Raw genomic sequence first — 18,666 nt, forward strand, 5'->3', positions numbered from 1 at the left:
TCAAGGACGTCCCTGAATTTGATTCAAATTTCAGCCCGCCCATCTTAATCCTGTGTAAAACTGATGACCTCTGGAGAAAAGGTGGAGAATTATATTTAAGTAAATAATGACAATGTCAGCATCTCAAGTTAAAAGAGTATTAACATTTTAAAAGGTATCCCTGATTGCCTCTGACTGTTTCTGAATTTGTCTCTAATTCTGCTGAGTTTTATCCCTGACTCAGGTTTGAGGTTTGTGTATGCACAACTCTCTGTAAAATAACTTAAAGGCAGAATCAAGCACATTGCATGTCCCCAGTCACTGCACTGAACACCTTTGCCTTGCTATATTCTTTATTGTTCAACACATCGGTGGGCAAGATATAACTGTACTCTTTAAATATTTAACTAGACTGGTAGACCCTCTTAATAATACATAAAAAAAGAAAACCAAAAGGAGATTCCTCAAGACTTATCCACAGACCAGTATTTTGTTCTCCATAACAGAAAATACAGTAACATGTTAAGAGTAACCACAAAAAGAACAAAAAAAAAGATAGCAACTAGCAGACGGCAATGACTCTGAGCACTCTCCTCACACATTGCAGAAGATACACAACTGGGCTCGGCCCCTGCGCATAACCTGCATCTCAGAAGAACTTAGAACTTACCCGTAAAATAAAGTACCAGAAAAAAAAAATAAAATCCTTGATTACAGTAACACTCACTGATTAGGAACCTCACCTCACACCTCCTTGGGAAAAATTAACTCCATACCACAACAAGGCAAGCTGCTGGAAACTACAAAACTAAATTCCCTCTCAAGATCAATCCACAGTCAGCCACAACTCAGTCCAGGACTCCAGTTGCATCACTTCTCTCTCAGTCTCTCCTTCGGCTCGATTGATGAAGATGATGATTCTCTCCACAGTCCATATCCAACATTGACCTCTCCACTCTAGCTCCAATGCAACCATTAGCCCTTCACCATGCAGATGCTGCCTTGATATACAGACTGAGCAGGCCTAATTGAGCACTTCAACCATACCAGGTCTGCTGCAGTCAGTTCTGCACAACACAGGAAATGAAGCAGGCCAGCTGCATGCAAAATATGTGCAGTAAAGCAACACTCTGGCTGAGAAATCTACAGCCAGAACAGAGCTTACTTTATTGTAAATCTTGGAAATACTTGCACCCAAATTGGGCACTCAGGAAAGTAAGCTTATTTAAGCTTACAAACAGGTGCTCCCAGTTAATTCAGGATGATTGATAGCTATGGTGAATAGTCATTCTTGTTGTCAGGCCCAAGACAGAATACTCAATACTGAGAGATTTACCACTGTAATATCTAAAACATAATTTCCAAGATGGCTGGCAGAATGACCTCATCTTGTAACTTGACTCTAGGTTCTTACAATGTCCCCTTTTGACGTTGAGAGAGGAATTTAGCATAGACATTTAAAAAATGCATACATAGAGCTTTTCTAATATTTATGGCAGGCCTGAGGCCAAGAAACAATCACAGCACTTCTCTTCTTTCTACTGAAGCTAACAAAAACTGGCTTTTTCCAGATCTACCATCTCCAGTCTTATTCATCACTGTGGGATGCCATTTTAATGGTTTAACAGCTCATTTACATTTCCCTTATTTTTCTTAAAGTAAGTTAGCTGGTTAACTCTGCTCTTCCAGTGTTCTCGGTTACACTATATACAATTAAACAGTTAATACCTCCATGTATATTTCCTTTCTATCCAGCAGGACCCACTGTTGATACATTTTTCAACACTAGCAACTTTACAAATGCATTTTGATATACAAATGCCACACAGTTCTAATACTTTTGTAATATAAGCATCTGTACAAGTCAGTTTGTATTCAAATGCCATACAGTTCTAATACATTTGTAACATAAAAATCTGTACAAATCAGTTTCATATTCAAATGCCATACAGTTCCAATACTTTTGTAACACAAGCATCTTGTACACATCAGTTTGATATTCAAAGGATATTATTCTTTACAAAATTCCAGCTAGCTATGCTGGCACTAGCCCATATCATCACATCTAACCTCCCCCCTCAAAGACTCAAGCTAGTTTTTCAAGTGACCCTTGAGAAATGTGGCTTGAGAGAAATATGACTATCTGGCAATATTCTACCCCATCCCTTGTCTTGAGATCCTATCTGCACTGACATTGTTGTAATCTGGACCCATCCCTTGTCTTGAGATCCTGTCTGCACTGACATTGTTGTAATCTGGACTGGCTAACACAGATGGTCCTTCCAAGTCCCCTTTAAGCTTTAGGAATGCCTGCTCACATGTTGGGGTCTACACTACCTTATCTAGCTTGTTCCCAAACTCTTGTAATACTGCTAGGATTTATTGAACCTGGGTAGGGGATTGACACTCGGACATTTCTACTCCTTCCACTGAGGTGTCAGTTTGAGCCTCATAGGTCCCCCTCAGACTCCTCCTGCCACCTCCTGCAAATAGTCAGCACAAGGGCCTCCCTGTCATGGTAAGGCTTCAGCATGTTAACATGGTACTGTTTGTGCCACTGCCTTCTGCCTAGCCATTGTACCATGTAGTTAACATCACTGACCTTCCTTGCCATTTTGAAGAGTCTCTCCCATGCTGCCTGCAGCTTACTGTGTCCAAAAGGAATATGCACCATAACCTGCTGTCCCACAGCATAGTCTCTGGCTTGAGCATTTCTGTCATACCATACTTTTTTGCCAGGTTATCTTGGGCCAAGCCCATGAGCTTCCTAAGCCTTGTCCTGAGGTTTAGGACATATGCCACAACAGACTCATTGTGGGATTCACACACACCCTCCCACTCATCATGAATCAAATCTAAGGGCTCCCTCACCCTATGCCCATACAGCAACTTGAAGGGTGAAAAACCTGTGGATTCCTGGGGTACCTCTCTGTAAGCAAACAACAGATGAGCAAATATTTGTCCCACTCTATCTTAAACTGGTCTGCAAATGCCTGTAGCATGTTCTTTAGAGTAGAGTTTAACCTCTCCACAAGACCATTAGTCTGGGGATGGTAGGGGGTGTTTTTTAGGTGCTTCACCCCACAGCACTCCCACAGAGAAGCCAGCAAGTCTGACATGAAATTGGCACCTATGTCAGTCAGTGTTTCTCTTGGGAAAATTACCCTGCTGAAAATCTCTAACAAAGCATTTGCTACCTTTTCTGTGTCAATGGAGGACAGAGCCACTGCCTCAGAGTATCTAGTAGCATAACCTACTACCACTAGGATATACTTCTTCCCTGTGGAACATGGGATACTCAGAGGCCCCACAATGTCCATAGCTACCCTCTGAAATTACTCCTCAATTACAGGCAAAGGCATCAAAGGAGATTTGACCTTGTCTCATGCCTTGTCTACTTTTTGGCACTCCTCACAGGTCCTGCAGAGCCCTGTTACATCCCTGGCAATCCCAGGCCAATAAAAGTTCTGCAAAATACGTCTCTTAGTATGCTTTATGCCCATATGACCTGCAAAAAGAATGTGATGGGCTATGGCTAGAAGTGCCAGATGGTAGGCTCTGGGCACTACCAACTGCTATATTACCTCATCATCTAGCCCTCCCTCAGGGGTCCACTCTCTGTACAGTAATCCTTTGTTACAGTATACAGACTCCCCTTTTCCTTGAGAATCAGGTGCCTCCTTGGCTACCTCCCTCAAGCCTTATAATGTAGGGTCTGAGAGATGAGCCTGTCTCAACTATATCTTTTTGACTTTTCCAAGCTCTCCCTCCACAGGAAGTCTGGTATTTTTCTGATAGCAGTGCCTCACTGTCAGCCTGGGTATTACCACTCACATCTGGCCTTGCAGTCACCCTGTCCAAGAGAACATCAGTACCTACCAGCAGTTGTGGCTCATCTTCAGGCTCACTGCTACAGGGTAGCTCTCTCACTGAATTAGCCAGATAACCAGTCCCCGCTTCAGAGGTGTGGTATGTCTGGGTCTACTCTGGCTACCGGACCCACATGCCTGTCTCCAACCCTGATTGCATGTCACTGCATCCACACAAGGTACTGCATTATCAGAATCATTTCCTATCATGACATCTGCAGGGATATCATCATACACACCTACTTTCTTGCTTCCTTTTCCACCCTCCTATTCAAGGTGAACCCTGGCCAAAGGCATTTGAAATAGGATCCCTCCTAAAGCTCTGTCTGGAATGGACTGCCCAAGCAAGTACTGCTCCTCTTTAACCAGTGCAGACTTCACAATGGTTACATCAGAGGCTGTGTCTCTCTCTGCAGTGGCTTGTTTTCCATCCACCAAGATAGTATACAAACTCTGGTGGTAGTTTGGTAATCCTGTTGTCTCCAGACAACTTATTACTGGCATTCTGTTATCCCCACTTGCTGGCTCCCCCCACCTTTTGTTCCTCACCTTGCCTCCATGGACATCTATATGCTGCATGGCCCCACTGGTTACATTTAAAACATTTAACCCTTGATCCTGGCTGTGTACCTGAACTAGTGGCTTCCCCTGTTACTAGTAGACTCTGGTGGGGCAGTTTAGGCTGCACACCATGAGTTCCCTTATATCCATGTGCAGCCTTTCCTGTGCAGTGATGCCCTGTTTGCTAAGTATAGATTCCCTTTTTTCCCCAGCTCATCTGCAGTTGTATTCTCTGTTTGCCAACCAGATTCTCTTGTCCTCAGGCAAAGTGCTAAAGGCTTATTCCCTCACCAAAAGATCTGCCAGCCCTTGAAATGTGGTGATGTGACACCTACTCACCCACCTATGAAAATAAGTGCTTAGTTCAGTAATATAATCACATACACTTTCATCTGCCTTATGTCTATGCTCATAAAACTTTTTTTCTGTAAGCTTCAGGTGTTAATTTAAAACATTTGAATAAACATTTTTAACTGTATCATAATTTAAGCAATCAGTTTCAGACAATTTAGAAATAGCAGTTGCAGCTTTAACATGGAGTAAGGGGTGAGAAACTGTACCCAGAGTACTCTGTCAACATTATACTGTTTGCATACTCTTTCAAATATATGAATGAAACTATCAAAATTATCACCTTTTTTGTACTGAGGAAGACGTTTACTGACCTTTATTGCTTTGGGGTATGGTTGCTCCCTTCCCCATTAACTCCATGACCCTAGTGAAGAGTCAGCATTTCCTTTTCATGTTGCCCCTGCCTCTCATTTTCTTTGCCTTCCAAACATCTTAGTCTCTCTTTTTCTTCAGCCCCTAAATGCTGCATTCACTCTGCTGATTCTAATTCCAACTGTTTGGCCTCCTCTTCAAGTCTCTTTAACTCCAGATGGGTTTTTAAGACCTCTGAGGAAAAGGTGAACTGTCCTGTTTCTGAGAGCTGTGCATCCCCAATGCCAGACTGGTTGTCTTCCTTGTTGTTGGTCTGTGCTGCAGCTGTGATTAAGGCTGCAATCATTTCCCCTTTTGTCAGATTGGCTTGCAACCATCCTTTGGCTTTGCACATCTCAGCCAACTGGTTCCTTGTCAGCTTAGGAATTACTGATGAACCAGACAAATGGAATCCACTCAGGTACTGGAACAAAAGGGTTTTAATAACACCAAAGTTTACCGTTTTTGTTTCCTTGTAAGAAACTTCATCAGAACAATTACAATGAAACAGTCACCATTATTTAAATACATAACAACCAATCACATGTTGAATAAAAATCATGTATCTATAAAAACTTTTTTAACCCTTTAAAAAACTCAGATAACATAACTTCTCAAAATTAAAACAGATGAAATAGAACACCCATCATTTAATCCAGGGGGACACAAGGAATTTAGCCTTAACTGCCATTTTAATTCCTGCTCATTTAAATGGTCTTCAGTAACTTTCCCTGTGATATGTTTTTTAACTTGTATTATAAAAAATCCAAAATAATGTGTGAGATTGATCATACGTCTTATATAAAGCATTTATTCATTTTTTTATTTTTTTATTTTTTATATCAGCATTATGCTCATAAATGTGCTCCTTAAATATTCGGGTAGTCTTCCCTATTTAAAAGGAAGGGCATTTCTGACACTGTGCCATATAAACCACACTAGATGTAGTACAATAAAAATGACCAATGACATAATAGTCATTGCCCCTAATAGAAAACTTCCCTATTTCAATGATAAATTTACACTGTGTACGGTGGCCACACCTATAGGTCCCATTTGTAATATAATCACACACACTTTCATCTGCCTTGTGTTTATGCTCACAAAACTTTTTTTCTGTAAGCTTCAGGTGTTAATTTAAAACATTTGAATAAACATTTTATTTTTTTAACTGTATCATAATTTAAGCAATCAGTATCTGACAATTCAGAAACAGCAGTTGCAGCTTTACCATGGAGTAAGGGGGTGAGGAACGGTACCCGGAGCCCTTGGTCAACATTATGCTGTTTGTATACTCTTTCAAATATATGAATGAAACTATCATAATGATCACCTTCTTGGTACTGAGGAAGACATTTATGGACCTTTATTGCTTCTGGGGTATGGTTATTCCCTTCTCCATTACCTCCATGACCCTAGTGAAGAGTCAGCATTTCCTGTTCATGTTGCCCCTGCCTCTCATTTTCATTGCCTTCCAAATGTCTCAGTCTCTCATTTTCTTCAGCCTCTAAATGTCACATTTACTCTGCTTATTCTAATTCCAGCTGTTTGGCCTCCACTTCAAGTCGTTAACTTCAGATGGGTTTTTAAGTCCTCTGAGGAAAAGGTGCACTGTCCTGTTTCTGAGAGCTGTACATCCCCAATACCAGACTGGTTGTCTTCCTTGTTGTTGGTCTGTGCTGCAGCTGTGATTAAGGCTGCAATCATTTCCCCTTTTGTAAGGTTGGCATGCAATCGTCCTTTGGCTTGACACATCTCAGCCAACTGGTTCTTTGTCAGCTTGCCATAATCCTCTCTTGACATCCTTGCCTGCTTCCCCTGATTAAACTAAGCTAACAAAAAGTTAATAAATAAAACTATTGTGATATGAAACTCTGAATATCTACTTTGTGGCAGCTTGAGAGTACACCTTTAGTGACAACTGCTTACAGGCGTTAGAGTTCAAATAATATCCACACCACTGCTCACCAATATGTGATGACCCCTCTCTGGGCCAGTAATCAAGGAGTCTCAGTCCTCACCACTGACACTGGAGAGTGATGGTCACTTGGAATACGAATGGATACACTCAGTATTTCCAGAGGCAGACCTCTCTGTATCCAGCTCAATTTCTCTTAAGAACACACAGGGAACAGAGTCAGCCCCGGATCTGGATTTCTCTATATCAGTCTCCCTCCAGGTCCCCAGTAAGACCTCTCACTGGTACAGCTGTATGATTAGGTTCTCAGCTGAGTTTCCAAGCCAAGTCCTCCAGCACCCTCTCTGTGGACCCAGTGCTTCATGTCCCTGCCAGAAGTAACACACACACAAACACACACACACACACACACACACACACACACACACACACACACACACACACACACACACACACATATGCACAGATGCACACACGCACATACACATACACACAATGAGATTTTTCACACACACACACCAGGGAAAGGCTGGCACAGATTTACCTACTGTGCTGCCTTCTGCCCAGGGTATAAGGTAGCTATCACTGCCACCAGACACTCCACAATCAGCTACCCTAAGGCCCACAACAAAGGGTGTCCAATTATACTGTGCAATATTAATACTAATACAAATGGTATTAGTTGACCAAGACAACTAGGCCTTCAGGAGTGGCCCATACAGTGTCACCAAATAAATATAAGCACTCTCAAAGGTTAAATACTTTCTGAAAGGAGCAACCACAATAAATGTTTTAAATATATTTAATAATAAATAATAAAAGAGCATGAAAATACAGAATATATATTTACAGTAAATCACAGAGTTCAAATCACAGGAAATATTGAAAATAACATTGATGGACAGACTCATACAAATAAAGAAAAACAATATCTAAACTAAGCTTCACTATATTTTCCTGACTGAATCTAGAAGAATTATCATTCCCTACTTACTTAATAGAACTAGGCAAATTATATGGTGAATGGTCCTTCTTGCTGTCAGGCCCAAGCAGAATACTCAGTACTGAGAGATTTCCCATTGTAATATCTAAAACATAACTTCCAAGATGGCTGGCAGAATGACCTCATCTGGTCACCTGACTCTAGGTTCTCACAGTATCCACTTTTGAAGTTGAGAGAAGAATTTACCATAGACATGTAAAAAATGCATATCTAGAGCTTTTCTAATGTTTATGGAAGGCCTGAGGCCAAGAAACAATCACAGCACTTCTGCTATTTCTACTGAAGCTAATAAACAATGGCTTCTTCAAGACCTACCATCTCCAGTCCTTTTCATCACTGTGGAATGCCATTTTAATGGTTTAACACCTCATTTGTTTTTCCCTTATTTTTCTTAAAGTAAGCTAGCTGGTTAACATCTGCTCTTCCAGTGTTCTTGGTTGCAGTATATACATTTAATCAGTTACTACTTGCATGTATATTTCCTTTCTGTCCAGCGGGACCCACTGTTGATACATTTTTCAACACTAGCAACTTTACAAATACATTTTGATTTTCAAATGCCATACAGTTCTAATACATTTGTACCATGCGCATCTATACAAATCAGTTTGATATTCAAATGCCATACAGTTCCAATACATTTGTAACACAAGCATCTTGTACACATCAGTTTGATATTCAAAGGGTATCATTCTTTACAACAGTCCAGCTAGCTATGCTGGCACTAGCCCATATCATCACAGCATGTAACTCATTTTAAGAGTCAGGGGTATATATTAATGAAAATTTGAGTTTCAGCTGTATTTGTTTACATTGTTTGAAAAGCATATGATGTTATTTCCATAATTCTTTCTTCTGTTTAATTGTGAAATTGGAAATTAAAAAGTTTCTCTTTTTAAATATATTGTAAGACTGGTTCTTGAATACAACAATGATAATTGTTTGTGTAATAGTACTACTTAACTGGTGTAATAGTGCTACTTAACTGAACTGGAAGGAGTACAAAAGAAGTTTAGTAGAAAATTAGGGGTGTGGAAAACTTATCATCAACAAAGGTTACAAACCTTTGTCAATGTACTCTTTGAAATGCAGATGTATTAGAATTGGCTTATTTAAGTTATTTCACACTGTTGATGCTTTCATAGCACTGGAATTATTTCACTTTCATTGCTGAAGGGTCCAGAATATTTTAGTAACATATGGTGGAAATCATTTTCAGCAAAATTTCCAGTATTGTAGAAGCAATTGACACTTAATGTTAGTTTGGCTAAATTACATAATTTTAAATCAAATCTGGGTTTACATACAGGTAATGATCAACATATATTTAATTGCATTACTTGTCTATAATGACCTATGGTCATGGATCATTAACACATTTTTGAAACTATTATTCTAAGTGAATGCATTAATAAAATAAAACACTCCACATATGCCAGAAAGGTAAACAAACCAATAAATCCAAAAAGATGGCTCACACCAGTAGCAGGCAAATGTGCTACTGGTGTGAGCTGTCTTTTTGGATTTATTAATAAAAATAAAACAACACTGCAATTTAAAAAAAACACAATAAACAGCCAATTAAAAACTTAAGTAAAAAAAAAATGACTTTCCTTGAAAAGGAAGAAACATGAGTATTCCCGGTGTTACTTCACATAGTCATTGAAATAAATACAAGGATTCCAAATAAATTAAAAATAAGAAACAGCAAAAACATAGTTCTGATAGTATAATGCTGCTGAGTATGGGTCACACAGAGTTCCACATATCCTGCTGCTAATATAATGAAAACAGCATATCTTTGATTCTCCTGGTCTGTCATGTTCAAGGCCATACACAGTCTTGAAAACATACCATTCAAATGATCACATGACCATGCATGGCAAAAAAGCAAAACTGACACAGAAAACTGGGCAAGTTTCTCCAAGTGCAGCCCATTAAACCCATGTTGCACCCAAACCAAATACATATTCCAAAAGTTGATGTAAGAGAAAAATGGATACAGCCAGGACATCAGAGTTCTTTGAATAAAGACACTAGAGAATAACAGTGAAAAACATGTAAAAAGATTAGCTGAATAATCTCAAAGTTCATTGCCTCCAAACCTATGAACTAATATCTACAGGATTAAAGATGGTGCAGGCACAAGCCCATGACAGTACTGTGATACCAAGCTAAGGAACTAAAGGGCACTGAAATGCCAGCAACACCAACCCAATAAGTATCATGGCACCAAAGCAAGGCATAGGGCACCCCAGCCAAAGTAACCACTAAAACTATGAAATAAACATACTCAGAGCCCAACAGCAAGAATAAAATACAAATGTGGTGGAGCTGTCCTAGACAGACAGCTCTAACCATCTTGAAATGACAATGGTGGATTTCTAGGCTTCCCTCAGGATATGGGATGACTCAGCTGAAAACTGGTCCTTAAAGGAAATCAGGCTGAGATCACCATGTTGCCAGTCTAATGCTGATGAGGTTTGGGTGTACCAACAATCACACTTCCTGAGTCAGGAGAGTAAGGAATTAAGGTAAAAAGAATTAGGCCCATCTGTTCAGATTTATCATCATGTCTTTGCCAATGCATGGATTTTAGGCCTTACCATGTATGTAAGGGAAAGATATTGTGCCTTGCATGATAAAATATTTACATTTGTTTTTACTTTTGATGTAATGACAGTCCAATAAATCCATTCTACACATGAGTTGCATTCCACCACCCCAAGCAGAAAGTGTATATTCATGCCTAATGGAAAGCGTGTAATGTAATTTGGCAGCCTGATATTTTTATGGTCACAGACCTACTGGTGCAGACTATCAATACAAGGTTACATCTCTGAAACAGTTTGAGGTTTCAATTAAAATTTGAACAGCAAATCTAAATATTTGGGGATAGACAAATAGTGATTTTAGTTTTTATGTTATAAAAGCAAAATATATTTATGATTTTACATATTTCATATTCATCTCTGTGAAGAAAGAAAATAAAAATGTACATGTGTACTGTGACTTGAATCAAAAGACATCTACATTAGACAGGCTATGGAACTTATAATAAAAGTTAACAACATGAAAGCCAGTAGTATCTTCTTTGTGGTACAATAAATAAGTCTCCCAAATATGCAACAAAATCTAGAAGATTTAGGATTTTTGCTTGAAAATGTTTACATAGGTATTTTTATACCCCAAGTAGACTCCAGAGAATTTTTCTTCAGATAGACAGCAAATGTTGGAGGTGTGATGGAGGAGAAAGAGGTAATTGGGAACATATTTTCTGGGAGTCTAATGAGGTGCCAGACCTTAAAGAGTCCCTGCAGACTGCTCTATCAGAGATACTGGGTGAGCAAATTGGTGTATCTAGGGACATTATTTTTCTGAGCTATGATACAGAATCGGAATTGCCTAGACATAAGGCCTTGCTGCGTATAATTATGATGGCTACCAAAAAAGCAATTACTAGAAAATGGAAATCTAAGTCTAAATCAACTGTGCTAGAAGTAGTGAATATAGTAACAGAGATAAAACAACTGGAACTTGGATCTTTAGAAAATGGTGGGAGCAAATTACATAGAAAAAAATGGGAATTGTGTGAATAATGCATATAGAGGAAGAACAAGGTTTAAAAGAAGGCAGGATTTGAATGAGTTATGTAATGTCTGACTAGCAATGATTGGGTAGATTATAAGAGCTGTATAACGTTTACAACTAAAATTATGTCAGTATGGTTTGTGATGTATAATGCTTGCAACTAAAATTATGTCAATATGGTTTTGTTTTCATTTATATAAATGCATGACTGTCTGTGTCATAAGTGTTAATCTAATGAAGATGTTTCATGTTTAAAAAATAAAATAAAATACAATAAGTACTAGACTGAGCTTCTTTCTCAACCACAATGTCTCAGTAGAATGTGCCCCTACTGAAAGAGGACACTACCACCGACTGTGAAGAAGGCACATAAATATAGTGGCCACAGTAACGTACTTTGATTTGTGGCTGTCAGATGCACACACACACACACACACACACACACACACACACACACACACACACACACACACACACACACACACACACACACAACCATATCAGTGATAATTTATAAATGATAATGTAACTGCTCTTTCTTTTTCCATTGCCTACTAGCCCCTGAAAAGATAGCCACTTCCTACGGTTCATTATGAAGAGAGTGAAAAGCATAATGGCCACAGCAAATTATTGCAACTTATTGCTCCCAGGCACATGCTATCAGACAAGCCAAATGAGTAATTATATACCTTGCCCTGTGTTTTATATATATCCCCTCACCCCTCCTCACCTCTACCCCACAAAAATATAGCCAACTATTGTGTACCATTGTCTGTCAAATTACTCAAGATTGCTAATAAGCACTATGGTCATGCTGAATAATAGATCTTTGTAACAAGACATGGATTGGCTAGCCATATCATACTACTATATGAGAAGGGTTGATGAGAAGGGTTGACATGAAAAGTCACATTAATAAATAGTATGACATCTCACTTCTAGTTCAAAATATCATTCACTTTACTGCATGCATAGACAAAGAGGAAGTACAGACACCATTATTTATTAAGGGTAATCAGCCACCTTTTCTCTCAAAATTACCAGTTTTACTAGGAGAAAGAGAAATGAGCTAAAATCAGGGACAATTGAGAGAGATACTCAATCCCCACCAAGCAGTTACAGCCATGGGGTCTGAAGTTTCAACTTTTCTAGCCCAGTCCACAAATACAGTTTGCCACCATACCACTCAACCTGTTAACACAAGATATCTGGACAAAACCAAAAATAATTGGGGTGAGGTGGGGCACAAAGAACCAAAATCAGGAACACATTTTAAATGTTGCTCTTACAAACTTTGAAAGTTGTTAGAATAATAAGTTTTGCATTGGAATGCATTTTTTTGAAGGATATGAAGTCAGAAATTCAAATGCCTGCCATTATTTAGTGACTTTAGAAAATGACAAATTTTATTAGGAACAGACCAAAAATAGGAAACAAAAAATCTGGATATTCTGCGAAAATCTGGGCAGTTGATAGGTATGGTTGCCACACATTCTAGTATTACAAGTTACGCCACAAAAATCAAAAAGCCATAAGTATTGCTATAGAATATCTGGTTGATCACAGCAAGCATCACAGAAAGAAAAGAAAATAAATAAATAAAACTTACCTCCCTGCTTGCTTCTGTCTTGCAGCATTCTTCTCAACTGTCCAAAATTCAGCAAAGGAAATGCAGTAAAGCCACAATTTAAAACATCATTGACATTGGTTTTGGTTTGGTACCAGTGTGTAATTGTCCTTGATTAAACATGTACCCTGGATTCATTAACTAGCGTATGTATTTCTTGCTAAGCCTACACAATTACTTTGTGTTAGCATGATGAGAAGCAGTGCTCATTGAATATGCATGCTCCTAAGAAAGCATACACATCCATCCTCAACCTCTTTTTCCCATTATGCACATGGGGTTGGGGTATCACTTCAACAGTGACAATCATCTCGAGCCAAGGTTTACACCACTGGGTGGCTAGCAGTGCCGTGGTATCCTTATACAGCATAACACCCAAAATAATTAATTTAAACAAAATCAAATTGCATAGAAAAAAATAAAAATTTGGTAGTATTTTTAATGTAGTTACATTTATTCAAATGATCAGGCATGCCAGATCATAAAATAAAGATGTCATCAAGGTATCTCAAGTAAAGTTCCATAAACACATGAAATTCAGAGGAAAAAAAACATAGTTCCTCTTTCACCACCATAAAATGATGGCAAAAATGGGGGCTGCAGCTGCCTCCATAGCAACACCAGCTGTTTGCCAGTAATGCTCATGTTCGAAAAACACAAACTTTTTGGAAAGTAGATGGTCAGGGCACTCAATCAACAAATTAATTTCTTTTTGAGGTAAAACTGAGCCTTCTACTAGTACATCATTAAACCACTGAAAGCAAGTTGCATGTGGTATTACCGAAATAAATCACGTTTATCAATAGCAACCAATACCAAACCACTAGCAAATGTCACCTGTTTAAATGATCTAAAAAATCCCAAGTATCATTCAACATGTAATTTTTGTCAACAAAGAAAGCATACACATTTATCAGCAACTTTTCATGGCCAGCAGAAGTGTTAGCAACCATAGAAAGGTGCAAGAAAGCTAGAGCAACAATGTAAACAAAAAGGTTTGCCTGTAGGCAAACCTAATAACCAAGAATTTGTGGACAGATTATACAAAGCAAAGGCAAGTTTATTGACAGAATAAGATGCAGGGAAAGTTAAACAGTGAGACTATACACATAACACAATGGGATTAGTGCAAAAATAAAAAAAACAGGGGAGGGTAAATGTTCTTAGAGAATTCAGTAAAATATACTTATTTCGCAAAGAACATTTTTAACATAGATACCTTCATATATTTTTAAACACCTTTATTGAATTATCACTTGTGACATAAGCAAATTTACATTTATACAAAAGTAATAAAACTGTATTAAATTAACATTAACAAACATTATACTTCACAAGTATTGCTATATATCATATAACTTAAGCAACATTACATAAATTATTCAATTCCTGCCCCCTTTTTTTAACAAGAAGTGTCTTTATTAAACCATCACTTATGACAAGCAATCACATCACATATTCCTAGTAGCAAGCATTTTGCATCACAAACCATACTGACACAATCCTAGTTGCAAACATTATACATCACTTATAATCTACCCAATCATTTTCAGACATTACATAGCTCATTTAAGTCCTGCCTTCTTTTAAAATTCATTCCTCCTCTGTATGTATTGTTCCCACAATTCCCATTTTTCCTATGTAGTTTGCTCCTACCCTTTTCTAAAGATTTTAATTCTGGTTGTTTTACTACTTCTAAAATAGTTGGTTTAGATTTTGATTTCCATTTTCTAGCAATTGCTTTTTTGGCAGCCACCACAATTAGACACAACAAGGCCTTACCATGTCTAGGCAATTCAAATTCTGTATCATAGTTCAGAAAAATGATCTCTCTCATCACACCAACCCGCCCATCCCCGCATTCCAACAGTGCCTCCCACAGGGAATCCTTTAATTCCACTAACCCACTGTACTCCCAGAAAATGTGTTTCCAAGTACCTCTTTATTCTCCATCACACCTTTGTTTGCTTTCTACTCAAGGAAAAATTCTCTGGAGTTTACTTGGGGTATAAAATATCTGTGTAAACATTTCCAAGCAAAAATCCTAAATCTTCTGTTGCATATCTGAGAGATGTACATATATCCTCCCATTGTTTCTTTGTGAAATGCTTATCCAGTTTCTCTTCCCAAGTCTTTCTAACCTCCTCTGATTGATTCTTATAGTTATCAAGCAATATTTTAAATGCTGTACTAATTATTCCTTTTTTAATGGGAGCTTCTGTTCTAGATTCTACTAAAAACTCTACCTGTGCTGGTCTTTCATTTAGGACCCCCCATATATCTTTCTCTTTGCCTATACTCTAATATCAATCCTTTATAGGGAAGACATAATCTAACCTGCAGTCCAACTACATTCTTGGCCTCTTCTCATTCTATTACCTTTCTCTCTTTAGTTATTTGTTCCCAATACCTAGATTCCTTTGCCAGTTTTCTGTAATAAATTCCAGCCCCCTCTTGCCTATTGTCTATATCTCTAATTGCAGTCATCCCTATCAGCAGAATCTTCTTTCTCCATTCCAGTGTTGACTTAGATCTTAGAATATTTTCAAAACAGATACTTTCATATTGATGTAATAATTAATCCTGTTCACAATTATTGACCCATACTTATAAATAAAAATGGACATGCTAACAAAGGATGTGAGAAGGACACCAACAGTGTAACAAATAGGAGAAAATGCTATATAAATGTTAATAAAATGCTGAGTTGAGATAACAGCAAGGCCCAAGATACACTACGGGATATTTCCATATACTGCAGTTATTGCATATAAGATATATATATATATATATATATATATATATATATATATATATATATATATATATATATATATCTACAGGGAATTTATTAGTGGTAACTGATACTGCTCTATTCTATACTTCATCATGTATGAGCAAGAGGAAATGAACCCTACAACTATTGTGTCATGGACATCAAAAAGGGACAAGTCTTTACCATATGTTGTCACTTGCAAACATAGAATGGGGTATATTACCTTTAAACATGTATTACATAAGCATATGTTTTATAATCATGTAAATGGTAAATAGTAATCTAATAACAGTCAAAATATGTAAGTGATAAAAGACAACACATATCTGATGACATTCATTAATTCAATATCTCTGTTGGTAAATAGTGCACATCTACTACATCATTATACTGGACATGCTCACAAGGAATTACAGTAAACACTACCATAAGAGTAAGTAAACAACACAAATACACAAGAAAGTCTCATAACAGGGCATAGTCACACTTTCTGGTGATCTTGCTTAATTTCATACAGTAAGAAATGTTATATGAGCCCTCATGTCCTATAAAGCTCTACAGTGTGAAGAAAAATACTACAGTAATGCATAAATGTTTGGATGAAGACATGCAATACAGAGCATTATTATTTGGAAAATAAGTAATGTCTATGAGCAATCAATGACATATTCAACATTTACATTTAGCCAGACTCAAATCCATGCCATGACAGATATCAGAGAACAACTACATATCAACCATTCATGTCACAGAAAGAAGCGTATTGTTTGTGTCATGAAGAACACCCTTGAAAGGTTTACATCATTTTCCTAGTGTAATGGTTATGGATCCTCTTAGTTTGAGCATGGCACCTTAAAAATGTGGTCCTCTGTGCTAGAACTACGTTCTTCACCTAAGCCACTCCTGTTTGACACAATTATTTGACAGACAGAGGTTACCAGATTCAACCCCCCGCCTTCCACACAAAAACACTCGACAGAACAGTGTATTGACTACATCTGCCATTGGAGAGAGCAATGGAGCTTGTCACAAACAACTGAAATTAATGTATTAAGTAAGAAAGGAGTTTTGATACTAATTTGTGCAATATTAATTTGTAAGAATAATGAAAATGAGGTACCTATTTTAATGTTCACACAACTGTGAGTAGTCCAATAGCAATGCCGCTTGGTCAGGGAAGATTTTTATATCCACACTGTTTTATATACACACACACATGTGCATCATTGATGGATGTGAACCCCATACCGATCTAGTTTTACAGTGAAGAGAACACAGTATTAACAGCAAGTGCCACAGGAATAGTCTGACTTTTACACTGAGAGAGTACATTTATGAAACAATGAATTTATCAGTTTGTAGCAAAGAAGATGTTAGTGAGAAAAGTTGATGAAGGATTCTTCTCCCAGTGCAAATGTTTCTCCTGTGTGGAAGTAGATACAGGACTTCTATTGATGAAGCTATATGTACCTGACACTTGAGCAACACACAAATAAGCAAGTTCATCACTGCTGAATTCAAAACCCTTACCTATGTAGTTACAGAATCTGAAGAACACAGTATTAACTGCAAGTGCCACAGGAAAAGTCTGAATTTTACAATGAGAGAGTCCTCTTTTGAAAGGATTACCTCAACATTGTGCTGCCGAGAAGATGTTCATGATAAAAGTGGGATAAAGGGATGAAGGAGTCCTCTCTCAGTGTAACTGTTTCACCTGAGTGGAAGTGGATACAGCCCTTCTGTTGATGAAGCCATACATACCTGACACTTAAACACCAATAAACGTCCACAAACCACAGAAGCTTCAAAACACCAAAGCTCCTGCAAACGGATGTGAAAAACTCACAAAATTTAATGTTCAAGTATAATTAAAAACAATCGCTCAAGGCTCCAGTTAATAAAGTGCTTCAACTTTCGTATGGCTGCCTTGCAAACCAGAGTTGGGACTGTGTGCTTTTAACTATTTTGGACATTTAAACCTTTATTTGTTTTGTGACTACATTTTGGGCATTGATACCTGACACTTAAGACACACACACACACACACACACACACACACACACACACACACACACACACACACACACACACACACACACACACACAAGTTCATTATTGCTGGATTCAAACCCTGTCCCTTACTTATCCAGTTACGCAATCTAGAGAACATGGTATTAACCACAAGCACCACATGGCAAGTCTGATTTTTGTAGTGAGAGAGTACACCTATGAAAGGAAGACCTCATCAGTGTGTTACAGAGAAGATGCTTGTGGTAAAACAAGGAAAATAACTGTCCTTTCCCCTAGTAAATGTTTCTCCTGAATGGAAGTAGATACGCCACTTCTGTTGCTGAAACTACACGTACCTGATACTTGAGCCACACATATAAACATACACGTACACAAGTTCATTGTTGTATTCAAACCCCTACCTATTTAGTTACACAATCTAGAGAATACATCATTAACTACAAGTGCTTCAGGAGAAGTCTGGCATTTATAATCAGAAAGTACAGTTATGAAAGGATGACCTCATCAGTGCATTGGAAAGAAGATGTTTGTGATAAAAGTTGGATAAGGGAATGGGAGAGTCCTCTCCCAGTGTAAATGTTTCTCCTGAGTGGAAGTAGATACACCACT

Source organism: Protopterus annectens, chromosome 1.part0, assembly GCF_019279795.1.
Source record: "Protopterus annectens isolate FY-2018-M chromosome 1.part0, PAN1.0, whole genome shotgun sequence".
NCBI classification, from domain to species: domain Eukaryota; kingdom Metazoa; phylum Chordata; order Ceratodontiformes; family Protopteridae; genus Protopterus; species Protopterus annectens.